We start from the raw sequence: 15,299 nt of genomic DNA, 5'->3' as shown, positions 1-15,299 counted from the left end.
AGGCAAGCACAATCACACACACACACACACACACACACACTCACACACACACCTTTGGTGCTTCTATAATCTTGGCAGTGAATACCACAGGTCTTTGCCATTTTGTCTTCTTGTTATTCTGTAAATCAATTACATATATTTTGGTAGTATTTCAGTTAATATTTTTACTTCTCCAGTAGTTATTTTGGAAGTAAAAAAAAAAGTCACAGGAGAAAGGGCAATCATTTGAGTCCTTTAAAAACCAGTGATAGAACACTATGCCCTCTACAACACGTAGCAACTAAAAAAGTTATATAGATTCAGGAATGAAGATTTATATACAAAAATGTCTGTAAGACTAAGCTTAAAATACTCTCAGTGTTGAGCAATAGGTGCATGATTATATGTACAGCAAAGGTATTAATCATGCTAAAAGAATGGCATAAAAAAGTATAATCTCAAGTGAAAAAATTGAATGTATATCAAATTTGCTATTAAAATAGAATTGTTTTATACATGTATTGCTGTATGTTCTAACTTTCTTATATTGAAATGTACATTTGTATATTCTCTAAAATAAAATATATACATTTGCACAGCATTCACAGATAGGTACAACTTCACAGATTTTATGATTGGCCCCTTTTACATTAACTGGAATGAAATAGAATTAAGAGTAGTCTTCAAAACTCAGTGTTTTGTTACATTAATAAATAATTATCAAGCACAGGGTAAGTTATTATGTGGATATAAAATATATGTGAATGTGCTAACTCATTCATAGAATTCATGGTCAAGTTCACACTTGCCTGGATTCCCTTCCTTTAGAATCAAGCAAGTAAAAGCATAATAAGGAAAATTTTTAAATTTTGATCTTCATCTCTGAGTCTTTGTTTTCTTTTGAGAAACAGTAGAAAATGAAACAGCAAACACAAACAGTAGAAGAGAAAAACAGTGGCAAAACAGCCTAAGTATCTGTGCCACCTCGGTACCATTTAAATTTCAGCTATACTGAACATTGCTCTTTATTCCCCTTCTTACCATGCTTGAGAGGCAGGCAGCGGAACCACTGAGCTAAATCCCTGGCCCTCTTCTAGCACATTTCACATGACATATTTGTAGTTCTATTTAAAGTTCTGCAAAAAACAATAATAAAAATAATAAAGTTCTGCGGTGCAATTTGTAAGTAAGCTTATTTGCCTTAAGTTATTCATAGTAATTTGATTTTCATTCTTTAGCAGTAATCTATCATAATTACCTGAGAATCACTGTCTTGTCCCTGGAAGTATTTCAGGACTTCTCCTTATGGAGCTCTAAGATATGCTTTCTGAATATACATATTCTATGTAGCTCAAAATTATGCCTGCATACCACCAGAATTGTCATTTCAACAGATAGCAAGCTGTTTTAACAGTTAATTGGAGTCAGCTGCTAAAATTTTTTAATGAATTTTTTTCTGTACTGGGGATTGAACCTAGAACTTTTCACTGAGCTGCATCTCTAGCCCTTCTTTTATTTTTATTTTTTTGTTTTGAAACACGTCTAGCTAAGTTGCTAAATTGCTGAGTCTGGGCTTGAGCTTGCCATCCCCTTGCCTCAGCCTCCCAGAGTGCTGGGATTACAGGCATGTGCCACCACAGCAGACTCTAATTAATCTTTTTATTTTAGTCAACTCAGTTATAAATGTTGACCCTAATGGAGATTTTGTTGATTTTATTGGCATAATCAATAGGGGCAGTGTTAGATTTTTTTTAAAAGCTATAATTTGGAGATAAACTTATTGTGAGATGTTCCATTTGAGGTATTTCACTAATATGGAAATGGATTCATTAACCCACCATATCTACACATTATCTTTCATTTTGATTAAAAATGCACATTTTTAAAAGATGGCCTCGTTGCTTTATGTTTGTGGTTATAAGAGATTGAAGTTTGGATACTGTCCATATTATCATCAACCAACTAATGTAACTGCAAGTAGAAAGGTTAGTACCAGGCTTCAGTTAGATTGCAACTTTCTGCCCTGTACCAACTTCAATCTGGGAAGTACATTCAATAATGATGTTTTCATCAAAATTTAGAACTGGAAAGACTCAACATTTGGAGACATTATTTATTTACTTACCACATATTTATTGAGAAAATAATATGATCTCCAAGCCATGCTAGGCACTGGAGATACAGAAAGGAATATGACATAAATAGGTTAGTCTTTATTTTCCCAAGAGAGGGTCAGCTCTGTCAAGACAGGAATCTTGACTTTCTTCTTCTCTGCTTTAGCAAGCTCTACTTAATAACTGGAAATATACAGTGATGCCTCGGTTCACAAACTCAATTTGTTCCGTGATTCTGGAAAGGTAGCCACATTCATGTTTATTCAGAGAATATGTCCATGGTGGTGTTTACGCAAGAGAAGATGGCCTTGGTCGTGTTCGTCTCCTGATGAGCAGAAGCGACAGAAAAAAAATTTTGCTGAACACTTCAGTAATATTTGCAAACAGAAGTGTGCATGAACCAAGGGATTACTGTATTTTCACATCAGACCTAACTTTTTCCTCAGGGGGTAGGAATAGCAGATTTTTTTCTTCTTCATACAAGGAATGATATTCACAGAAAAGACCTACTGAATGGAACACATGTAGACAGGACTTTTTCTTCTGTTCAGGGAAAGATCCTTAGAATGTAATCACTTGAGAGTCAAGTTTGTAGAAATAACTCGGAATCCTTCCTAATATTTTAACAAGAAAATTGCATGAAACTGCACATTTCTGATGACACATTTCACAAGTGACAACATTTGAGACTGGGACTGTACGTGGTGGTCCACCATACCATCACAGAAGGCCTGTTTTTATACTCAAACACTTGGAGATTATTAGCACAATTGGATGATACTTATCACTTGTTACCCTTTCCTGCTACATGACTACTACAAAATCGGGCAAAACTGAAAGAGGCCCAAAGAATCAATTCATATGATAGTTATGTGAAAGAACTTGGCCCATGAGAGCAGTTAGGAATCAAGCAGTGGATCAATCAAATGTTTAAGATCAAATGTAGTGACTGATTTGTTCTAAAATTTTAAAAAACTCAACTTCTGCTAAAGGAACTTGCTTGATTAAATAATCAAATAGAACCATAATAGATTTGAGGCCCAGCTTTTCCCACCACTGAGCCTTGGGTAAAACATTTTAGCCTCTTTGTGCCTAGCTAGGACCCATCTATAAAATGTTGCCAATAATAAGTGTCTTACTGACCTCTGGAGTCGCTATAAAAGTCATTTGAGAAAAGGGATGTGAAAGTTCTGTTTACTGAAAAAAGTTTTGTATGTCTCTATTCCTAAGCCATTTGTGATGCCACTAGTAACTTGGAAATCAGTCCGCAAACAGCTGATCTCACTGATGGTAGAAGTATATCTGTGCAGGGACCAACCCATTTCATCCCTACCAAGCATTCCAAACATTTCAATGCAAGATGAAGTCTATGGGAAAAAGTCAAAGGGAGATTGATTCCAAGAATTCCACTGGCCCTTCCCAGGGCCCTGTGCTCAAAATGGTCCCCTGTGCATTGTCATTTTGCTGTGTTTTCTGGTGTCTATGGCATCCTAGACAATAACAGATGGACATGTGGGTGATGCTGAGTTGACAGAGTGAATGCGATGTTTTACCAGTTTTCTAGTGCAAACACCATGGAATTGGTTGCTCTTCACTGGTTACTTTTTCAGTGGCAAGTGCAAATACATAAAGCATGGGCTGACTTATAAAAAGAGAGGAATGACATCTCCTGGGAACTTTTCCCAGCTACACTGATGGTTTCACCTTTTGTTACATGGGTAGAACAAAGTGGCTTCAGCTTCAGACCTGAGCTCAGTAGTCTTACAACAGGCCAGACTCCTCTATGTCAGCATTTTGTGCTTGGAACAGCTGGAGCCTAGAGTCCAGTTTTAAGTCTTGGCACACAGCTCTGTGGTGGAGAAAAAAATGGTGTCTTAGTCACTTTTCCATCACTGGACACAATGGGACATTTCATCCACAATTTAAAGGAGGAGAGGTTTATTTTGGCTCATAATTTTTAGAGGATTCAGTCCATGTTTGGATGACTCTCAAGCAGGAATGGCATGGTGGAAGGGTCTAGTGGAGGAGAGCTGTTCATTCCATGAAGCCAGGAGGCAGCAACAGAATGAAGGAATCGGAAAAGAGGATCTACCTTCAGGTCTCACCTCAGTGACCTCCTCTTCAGACAAGGCCCCATCTCCCAATAGTACAACCAGCTCACAATTTATCAGTGGATTAATCCACTGGTGAGTATAGCACCCCCATGATCCAATCCCCTTCCAAAAGCCAAGCCTCTGAATACATGAAGGCTTGGTGGGGACAGTCCAGATCCAAACCATAACAAAAGAGAAGTGTTAGCTTGTTGGAAGATGGAAAAGAGGAACAAGATCATTTCACTTTGGGTGTCATTTTGCTTTAGTTTTTGTTTACTTTCAGCAACTGGACATAAAAGAAATATAACATGCATTCCTATCCTCAGGTAAATTTCAATCAGTAGTCAAAAGTAGTACTAGGCAAAGATTAAGAATATTTCATACAGGAACATAGTATGTAATAGGAATGTGAAAACCAGTTTGCTGCATCAATAAAGTGTGCCTAAACTTTTCACAGAACTGAGTGAACTGGATGAACTGTCCAGTTGTTTTGATGACATGTAACCTTAGCAGCAATGTTGATTAGGGTGCTGCTTCTCTGTGAATATCTGAATTTTCTAAGAATGAACTTGATCATTGAGAACAAATTGTGAGTCCAGCAGAATTAATGGAGTTCAATTTAGCTTGGTAGTTATTCTATTTCACTTATATGCCCAGGTGCTAAATTCTATGAATCAAGTGTAAGTGACATATATGGTGTGTGTCCTTTCTTAGATATCGTCTGTATTTTCTTAGCTTTCACTTTTCAATCACAAGATATCTAATCTTTGTAGTTCTTTCCATCTCAATCAGTTCTATTAATTTAGGAGGACAAGTACAGGCACACACAGAGAAGAGAATCAGGAAGATTGTGTCCATTGGAGAATTTAATATACCTAAAAAGTAATTTTTTTTTGTTGTGGTGCTAGTAGTAGAACCCAGAAGCTTCACAGTTAACTACAGCCTTTTGTAGTGTTTTGTTTTGAGATTGAGTCTCACTAAGTCACTAAATTCCCAAGGCTGGACTGGAACTTGCAATCCATCTGATTTAACATTCCAGAATGCTGGGATTACAGGCATGTGCCGCCACTCCAAGCTCATTTCTCGTCATTTATTAGAGCCAAGACCGTTAACTTCATTCCTTACAAAAAAAACACAAGAAACATCGGTACTTGTTGGAATGATGATGGTGGTGGCAATGGCAATGACAATGGCAAGAGATTTCTGGATTTTCTTTTTATTGTTCATCTATCTTTTTTGATGTGTGGTAGCTATACAAAATTCCAACTGAAGGTAAATCATGGCTCTGTAAAAAGAGAGATTACATTTTTCTCGAGTCAATATCTTGTGTTTGTAGCCACAGGAAGCTTATCAAACACTGACATCAGCTACTTTCCCATGAGAAATTCAAAATTTCACAGTGCCATAAATGACTTTCTTATTTGATTCAGACAAGTAAAGAATTTTTCATAAAATTTAAAAATAAACATGTGAACTTTGCCCTGCTGTGGATACATTCTTACTGCTCATCTGTTCAAAAACTATAGAGCCTGCAAAAATCCCCAATCATTCTTCTGTTAAAAACTCTCTTCACTGATACAAATGGATTTGCAGCATGGATTATTCTAAATTAAATGACCATCCAAGAGAACATTGGGAAAGCTGTAGCAAACAATCCCTGTTTTAAGACATCAAAGTCCTTTCTTTGTACCATTATGAATTTATTCTATTCCAACAAAGAAAATTTTTCTTCTACATTTACCAAATTGGAGTCTCTGAGAACATATATGTAGGCTACATCCTTTGTACTCCCTGATACTTTAAGAATTCAGAAATTCTGTGTAGCACTGCCAGATCTGGCCACCTGATGATAGAGAAATAAGCTAAGGGCTGAGCCATTTACTTTCCAAATACAGAGTAACAAAAAGGTGGAAGAGAAGGGACTAGTATTCATGGAGCTTATAGTAGTGCTTCATTCAGTACTACATCGACACTTTATATGTTACCTTGTTCTCTTGTTCGCTCATTCATCCAACAAACTTTCATGAAGCGTATGTTATACACCAGGAAATATGCGAAATGCTTGGGAAATAAGTACTTAGAAGACCAGATTCTTCTCATCAAGAAGACTGTACTTATACAATGACATTACTCTGGTGATAACAGCATCAAGGCATTGACAAAATGCTATGAGGCCCAAAGGAGAAAAATACCCTTCAAGGTAGCTATTATTGTCTTCATTTTACAACTGAAGTAACACATTCAGAAAAGAATTTCTCTAAGGGCATGCCTCTCATAAGTGTAGAGGTTCATAGAATTCCACAGCCTCTCTTCTACAGTTCCAAGCTGCTTTAAAGGGAAAGACTTTAGCCCAATAGCATTGATAGCATTCAAAGCTTTGACTGTAATCTAATAAACCTGTTTGTTGTAGAATGCCACAAGAATTCTCACTTTTATTGAGTAATTGAATTTTTATTTGTTTATTAGAACAACTTCCATAGTTTCTTGCTTGTCTTAGTTACATCCTTACCACTGAACTAAAATGCCTGACACCTGCAAGTTAAAGGAGGAAAGATTTACTTTAGATCACAGTTTATAGAATTTTCAGTCAAAGTCAGCTGGCTCTAGGAATGGCACAGCAGGGTGGGCATGGCAGAGGGAAAAAAGTCCACGGCAGGGTACGCAGAAAGCTGGAAGTAGCAACAATAAGCCTACCTTTCCTTCTTTATTCTGTTCAGGCTATAAGCCTATTGGTTGGTTCCATTTATATCCAGGATAGGTGTTTTGTCTTCAGTAACTATGTTAATCCATCCATGGATTAATCCACACCCATAGCCCATACTCACACATCCTAGATCCAGCCACCTCTGAAAAGCCCTACACCTATGAGCACGTGAGGTTTTGAGGGGACATCTCGATATAAGCCATAATGCCATTTTAACCTATTTGGTGGCTAAATTCCTGGTATATTATCCTAGTAACACACCCTGAGCCTCTTTTATACAGTTAATACAAATACCTGTAGACATTTCCATATGTATAATTCCACAATAGTAGCAAAAATGTACTCCATGAAAATCAATGGATTCTCATGCAGGCATAAAAGTTTACACCAAAATACAAGCATACCGAAGACAAATTTTACTGAAGATACACAGGCAGAAACTTAAATGGAAACATATAATGTTGAAAGTAAAGAGAAAATCTTGTTCAAGGTCTGATGCATATCTGAGCCAGCAAAAATAGGTTCAAGAACATGGATGTTAGAATGTGAGCAGGAGAAACAGCAGACTCTGAGCAAGGGGCTGCATAGACTAAAGTTTCACAGCATCCTAATATGATAAGTAGTTCCTGTACTTGAATTGTTTTGGTATGGGCCACTTGCAAAAACATTCAATATTTCCCTTCTGTGATGTTGTAAGCCAAAATATATATATGGAAAGTTCACAGAGTCACTGGTAAATAATCCAGTGTTGACTTTTAATTTAGAAATAACTCGCCAAATTGATCCCAGCCTTCTCAACTCTGGTTTTCCTTCTGCAGAGTACATTGATTTGTATTACCTTATTGTTTTCTCTCATTGTTTGTCTTTCTATTATTTTATTTTTCTACTGGTGCAACAGATAACCAGAGATATGGAACCTTCATGATTTTACATATTGTGAGCTCATAAATTCCCTTTAGTTGTCATCTTTTCGGATTAAGACGTCATCTTTTTCTAGGCACATGTTATATAAAGAATCCCTTCAATGATGTATAGACAAAAAAATACACAAATCATAATTGTACAACCTGATAAATTTTCACAAGGTAAGCATAACTGTGTATTCAGCATCCTGATCAAGAAATAGAAGACTATTAGTAGCACCCCGGGGGTCTCCATTCCCCCATAGAGTCACATTCTCCCCTGCTCGACATCTTCGCTGCCTCAGGATTACCGTTACTCTGCTTTCTATACCAAACATTAGCTATGCCTATATATAAATTTTATACTAATGGAATCACATAATAGTACTTTGGTGTGTCGGCCATTATTTCGGAGGTTGACAGCCTGACCGATACTTAGATCATTTTAACTGATATATGGTATTTCATTGTTTGCTTAGCACAATTTATTTTGCTGTTGATAAATATTAAGATTATTTCTAGTTTGTGGGTATCAGCATGCTGGGATATAGCGTACTAATAGATGACTAGGGCTAAGATTTCTAGGTCATAATCTATACAAATAATCAGCTCCAACCCCTACTGCCAAATCTTTTTCGCAAGTCATCTTCCAGTTTACATCCCCACAACAGGGTATAAGTCTTCCAGTTGCTCACTAATGCTTTAAATTACATATTAGTCTTCTAAATTTTAGCTATTCTAGTGTTGTGTAGTTCTAGCTTACTGTAATTTCAATTTGAATTTTTGCAATGATTAATGACACTGAGTACCTCTTCATATGCTTGTTGGCCATTTTCATATCTTCTTTTGTGAAGCGCCAATTAAAATCTTCATCTGCTTTTCTACTGGATCATCTACCTTTTTCTTACTGATTTGTGGAAATTCTTTATATATTCTTTATACATTTTCTTTGTCATATTTGTGCATTACTGCTATTCTTATCACTATATGGCTGAGCTTTTTGTTGTCACTGTGGTTGTTAATTTTAGTGCAGTACTATTTCTATTTTTGTTCTTTACACCCTATTCACAAAATCTCTACCTATCCCAAGATTGTGGAAATAGCTTCCACATTTTTCCCTGAAAGTTTTAATGTATAGGTTTCACATTTAGTTCTACAATCAATCTGAAATTACTTCAGGGATATGGTGTTAAACAGAAGTTTGTTTTCCTTTTTCCCATATGGATATCCAAGAGAGGTGCTAGATGATATTACTTTCCTCCAAATAGGGGATATTTTATCTTTTGATAATTTAATAGAGTTGGAAAATGCCTTATAATTGAATAGAATGAGGTGATCTGTAACTCATCGGATGCTTTATATGACTCCATCAACCTCTAATTTACACCCTTTTTGTGGATGAACATTCCACAGGTCCTAACTGAAATTATACCCCTAGACAATTCCTTCTTTCTCCTCTTCCTCTTCTTTTTTGTTTCCATGTTTTAGCAAGGTATAATTCATACACAGTAAGTTTTACTTTTTTAGTGTACAGTTCTGCATTGTTGTCAATCCACAAATAAGATACACAATAGCTTCATCAACCCTAAAGTGGTCCTTTCTTCTGGAACTCTAAGGTTGTCCTGCTCAGCTGTGGGAGAAATGTTGCTGTTTCTCAGAAACATTTTGTTTTACCTTCTGTTCTCCCATATTGTCTTTTGTATCATGTAGACAGCAAATGCTGTGAGAGAAAATTATTGAATGAGAGGTCATTGCTCCAATGTGTTTCTTCCCTTCAGAATGTGGGTTGTTGTAGCAGCATTCTGACACTTTCAAATACATTTTAGGTTCTTTTAGAATTTTATCCAGATCTTATTGATGTTCCAAATGACAGTATTGGACTGCCACACTCTATTACATTAAAGGCAGATACTTAAGTCAGTCTACCTACCTTCATTAATCTCATTGAAACCCTCAATCATATTTTTGTAGTAGCTCTCAAAAGAATCTGTGTTGGTAGCTATGGAGTAGGCCAAAACTGGGTTTTAATTCCAACTCTATCACTGACCAACTGTGATGCAATGAATCTGAGCCTGTTTCCTTCTAAATGAGGAGGATTATTTTAAAAACAATTGTTTCCTGGGGAAGTGTAATGAGATAATAAATCAGGTACCTTGCACATAGTAGCCGCACAGTAATCACAGATACTATCATGTTTTATATCATCATCTCTCTCAGAGCTATAAAATACATTCACTTCTTAGAAATGATGGAGAAGGGATATAAGGAGATAGCCCTGAAAAGCAATATTGTCCTTGAATACCTGTTAGATGCTGTAAAGGGGAAATTTGGATGATGAGTTACCCATAGCCATATGGTCATTCGCAGATACTGAGACACACAGAAAACATTTTTGCTTAAAAGATCACAGCATTATACATAAACCATCTAAGTTGAAGGGATCTTAAGAATCTATTCCAAATGCTTCATATCATAGCTGAAGGAACTGAGAAAACAGAAATGGTTAAATGACTTGTTCAAGGTCAATGCACTCATTAGTAGTTATTTAAATGACCCAAATTTCCTAAGATCACATATTTTCACCCTTCTAACATAGTCTGAGCCCCCATATGCAACTATAAATGTAAAACAGAGACAGTTATTAATGTTTTATTGTCCCTGGCTCATTTTGACTAAAATCCATGGACCTATTTTAAATATTTCATTTTAATATTCATCCCCACAAATCATATGACTTGACTCCCTGCCAACTATGACTGAAATAGCTACTTACCATTCCTTTCCCATTCCAAAGATTATGTCCTGTAGCTTTTCATTTTTCAATTATTAGGAAATATTCTGCCTTATTGTCCAACACAGAAAACTGAAAGAAGCTCATGACCAAGTGAACAGGGAGTGGGGAACTTCCGCTCTCCTGGGCACTGTGTCCAAGATGGCCATGTGCATCACTGGCACTCTTCTCCATGGGCAGGACAGGCCATCAACCACCACCATGTCACATTTCAGGACCATTTTTTCATAGGACCCCTATGTTCAGAACATCTTTTGGAACAGTGTTCCCTGTTAATGATATCTGAACCCTGAATCCCCTAGGTTCTGAATAACTTGAACAAACATCACGGTCACAAAACACATGGTTCTGGCTTTGTTACTTCCATGATGCATGCACAGCATATTATGAAACAGGAATTATCTCACAGGCATAGTAATGTTGAAATCAAGAGGTCCTAGTTTAACCTCAAAAGGTAAATTTTTAAATTAATTAAATTCTTTAATTTATTGTTGTTGTTAACATAAAGTCATCTATTTTTATAACGGATCCCTAATTTAACCTTTGCAATGACTGACTGCTTCAGTAAGTTATCATTTGAGACTCTTCCCCTTCTAATCCCTAGGCATCTGTTTGGAAAACGGTGCCTTCTGAGAACATCTATGTTTACATCTTAAAGAATCATTGTAACCAGTTTTTGAAAGTTAGTATTGGCAATATTTGTCCACTGTAACCCAGATAAAATGCTAATTACTGTTGTTGATGCTACTGAGTGGCTTTACCTGGAGATTTCCTGAGGGCTCCAAGAAAATCACTACTCTTGGAGAGCCAACAATCTGATCAGAAGGACAGAATTCTTCCTTTGCTTTTGTTCCGCATTGATTCTCTCATACTGAATATTTTCATATAAAACCTATTTCTTCCCATGTCTGAGTAGATGGTTAAGTCAAAAGAGCAATAAACAGCAGCTGGCTATTTGCCACTGGCTGGAATGGGACTGGGGAAGGAAGACAGGCTCATAAGCTTAATGTGTCTAGCTCCCTCCCTCTTTTTGCCTTCCTTCACCTTGGGTTTCCTTCCTTACCATGTCTGGTCTAGACTTAGCTTGGCCTGCAGGGAACTTTGGCAACTGCTCCTGTGCTAGGTCAGCCAGAAGCTATGCATTGGGCAATTTATGAACAGCCATGGCTTGAACAGATAAAGTGAGGAATGGTTCACTGGCATCTATGTGAAGTTGCAAAGTAACTTAAGATCTTAAAACAGGGAGTACAAGTTTCATCAACTTCCTGGCCCTTAAGCCATAAGTCTGAAATTAAAAGAAAAGAGTTGTCAGAAGACAAATTCTACTTTTAGTCACTTTACCATTAACTTTATGTTTTCTCTTTTAACTCCTTTCTTCTCTCTCACCAACAAGGTAGTCATGGATATACACAAATGCAACAGAACACAAAGTTGTTTGTTTTCCCCCCATTTACACCATTAGCTTCCTCTATTTTCCTTTTATTAGTTCCCAAATGTTAAAATAAAAATATTGGAGGAACTAGGAGCAGGAAAGGAGAAGCTAGACAAATAAATATTAGCCTTGTCCAAGTATTTGCATAACTATGAAACTTCCTCTCTAATTATTTGAATAGTTTAAGTGTTGACTCTATAATAATAGCTGTATTTATTTTCTTTAATTGCAAATATGCACTAGCTATTTCTATCTCATGCCTATTTTCCAATTAATGTCCCAATTAACTGTGGTACCTGGGAGAGAAATGATATTTTAAAATATGTTGGTCACGTTCACCAAAATTCATTCTACTTACTTAGGTTGTTATCTTTCCTTTGTCACAGGTATTGATAAAAGATTTCCAGATCATCCAATCTGCAGGATTTGGTGGTCCTCAGAAGGATCAGAAGTGAGCATCTGACTACTTAACTGTGAGTAGAATTTATGTTTTTCTCTGGGCTCTGCTCTTAGCAATTCCTCTGCTTGGTTTTCTAAATGTTTGCACCTAAAAGTCTATGATGAGAAACCAGCCTCACTGCCATGACTTTCTTAGTTTATTTACCAGTTCATCAGTTAGAATCGATCAAATTTTGGAGAAATTGTTTTCCTGTTTGATAATCTGACTTTCTGCTTTATTTGTATTGTATTTCCCCACATATGAAATACCTTGAAATAATCCCTCATCAATACTTCTTCTAAATACTGCTGATGACTTTGAGAAATAAAGAGATGATTACCATACTCTCCAGGGAAAATAAGCTTATATTTGTGCAAATGTTAGTGCGTTCAGGAGCAATAAGCACCCCTTTCTTTCAGCTAGTCCCGCTCACCTAGGGGGAGACCATACACTAACAGAAAGATCAACTGGGAAACAGAAAGGGGGTTCTGAAGATAGAGGGTGGAGAAAAACCACAGGAAGCTTCACTTGTTCACAAATTTGCTTAAATTGGCTGCTATAGGGAAAAAAGATTTTCAATTTAGCACCATTCTCAGGCAATTATTGTTCCAGGATTGTATAAATTGTTCTTTACATTAGTGTACTTAGGCTGCCACAGAAAAATTCTACAGACTGAGTTTAAAAACAGATTATTTTATCTTAGTTCTAGAGTCTGGGCAGACTTTGTTTCTTCCTAGGTATCTTGCAAAATGGCTGCCTTCTCTCTGTGTCTCCACGGAGTCATCCTTCTGTGCATCTTTGTCTTCCTGCCAGGTGTCTCCCTCTGTGTCTGAATTTCCTCTTCTTGTAAAAGACTCTGGCCATATTGGATTAGACTCACCCCAAAGACCTCATTTTTAACTTAATCACCTGTTTAAAGATCTTCCCTCAAATGTGATTTCGATCTGAGGTACCAAGGGTTAGGACTTCAGTGTGTGAATTTGAGAGGAACACCGCAGCCTGTAACACCATCATTGTTTTTAAATACCTTGATTTTTATTTTATTGTACATTGTCTTTATGATTCTCCTTTCCCAAACTCCCACAGTGTTTGGATTTTCTACAGTGTAGTGCAGTCCTTTATGTAGTGCTTACGTTTCCCTTTGACATCATCATTTTTGAAATTAGAGCATGTGCCTTTTATATGTCCTGCACATTAGAGTAGGTTTGTATACAGTAGTCATTTAACAAATATTATTAGTGACTGAGTAGAAGGATAGATGATTACATGCAAGTTCTAAACCTACAGTTTATTTGCTGGAAGTTGTCCCCTAATGATTAGTAAAAGTGCCTTTTCCTAACTTGCTGAACCCCACCCCAAACAGAAATAAGTCGAGGCTGGAGAAAGAAGTAAAAAGAAAGAAATGATTCTCTGATAGCATTAGTGTTCCCATATTTCTCAAAGGGGTAGGAACGTGCCCCAGAGAAGAAGACTATTTTGGGATCCAGAGAAAAGGAGGATGAGCTTAGATTATGACTCACTGAGTATGAGTAGCTGTGGGACAAGCAAGCTGTGACTTACTAAGTTTGAGGGCTGTAGGACAGGCAAAGATATATATCTAGAAAACGGGATATGCACATCGGGTGAGAAATTCACAATCCTGATTTATAGAAGGAAGTGGAAACTGTGTGGCAGGAAAGAAACAGGGGTTTTAAAATGCCTTAACTTTGTTCTTTCTTCTCTTCGCTCTTCTTTTTCTTTCTCGTTCCTTTAGTTCTTCTTTAGCAGAAACGCATGCTTTTTTTAATTTAAATTGAGTTTATTGGTACATTCTAGGTAGACAGTACAGTTACATTCATTACTGGGATCTTGTACCTTTACATGCCAGGTCTTGGTTCTCATTTTTTCCCCTTGTCCCCACCCTCCCTCCACCCACTCCTCCCCTCACAGCCTTCAAACACTTTAATTCCATTTTTACATTTTCTCATATTTTTTTTTCCTTTACCCTTATTCCCCTTTCCCTATCCTTCTCACTGTCCCTACACCCTTGGTCCTTTTCTTCCTATTTGCTAATTGACCCATTAGGATCTTGAATACTCTTTTAGTTTTTCACACTAGAGAAACGTATGTGTGACTTATTTATTTCACTTAGGAGTATATCCTCAAAATGTACCCATTTCCCTATGAATGAATCTACTTTCTCATTCTTTATGGCTAAGTAGTATTCCATTTTATAGAAAAACCACATCTTCTTTATCCAGTTTCCAACTGATGGGCAGATGGGCTGTTTCCAAGTTTTAGCTATTACAAACTGTGCTGATATAAACATGGGTGTGCATGTGTCACTGTGGTATGATTCTTTTAATTCTTTTGGAAAGATACCCAACGGAGGGATGGCTGGGTCAAATGGTACCTCTTCTTTGAGGTATCTCCATATTGATTTCCATAGTGATTGCACCAGTCTGCACTCCCACCAACAATGGAGAAGGGTTCCTTTCTCCCCACAACCTCGCCAACATTTGTTATTGTGTGATTTGTTAATAGCGGCCATTCTTTGTCGGGTGAGGTGAAATCTCAGTGTTGTTTTCATCTGCATCTCTCGAATGACCAGTGATGTGGAGCATTTTTTCATATATTTACTTGCTGCTTTTATTTCTTTGTCTGAGAAGTGTCTGTTCATTTCAGATGCCCATTTTAGAATTGGGTCTTTATATTTGGGGGGGGGCTGGTTGTTTTGTGTTCTTTATATATTTTAGATAATAGTCCTTTGTCTGAGGAGCAACTGGTAAAAAGTTTTTTCTCACATTATAGGTTGTCTCTTAGTTCTGTTGATGGTTTCTTTTGTAGTGCAGAAGCTTTTTAATAA

General features: G+C 36.9%; 1 protein-coding gene across 5 annotated transcripts in view; it reads left to right on the top strand.

Moving 5' to 3' along the window:
- Window positions 1–15,299, top strand: part of Cald1 (caldesmon 1) — a 197,436-nt gene that overhangs the window by 55,639 nt on the left and 126,498 nt on the right. For all 5 annotated transcript variants that reach the window (XM_010616153.3, XM_010616152.3, XM_010616155.3 and 2 more), the window contains exon 2: window positions 12,402–12,488. The gene's annotated coding sequence lies outside the window, so the exon portion shown is untranslated. The remainder of the gene's footprint in view (window positions 1–12,401; window positions 12,489–15,299) is intronic.

Source organism: Fukomys damarensis, unplaced genomic scaffold, assembly GCF_012274545.1.
Source record: "Fukomys damarensis isolate Sample0158 unplaced genomic scaffold, DMR_v1.0_HiC HiC_scaffold_16, whole genome shotgun sequence".
NCBI lineage: Eukaryota > Metazoa > Chordata > Mammalia > Rodentia > Bathyergidae > Fukomys > Fukomys damarensis.
Note: the sequence above shows the minus strand (reverse complement) of the source record. Positions and strands in the feature narration are given on the sequence as shown.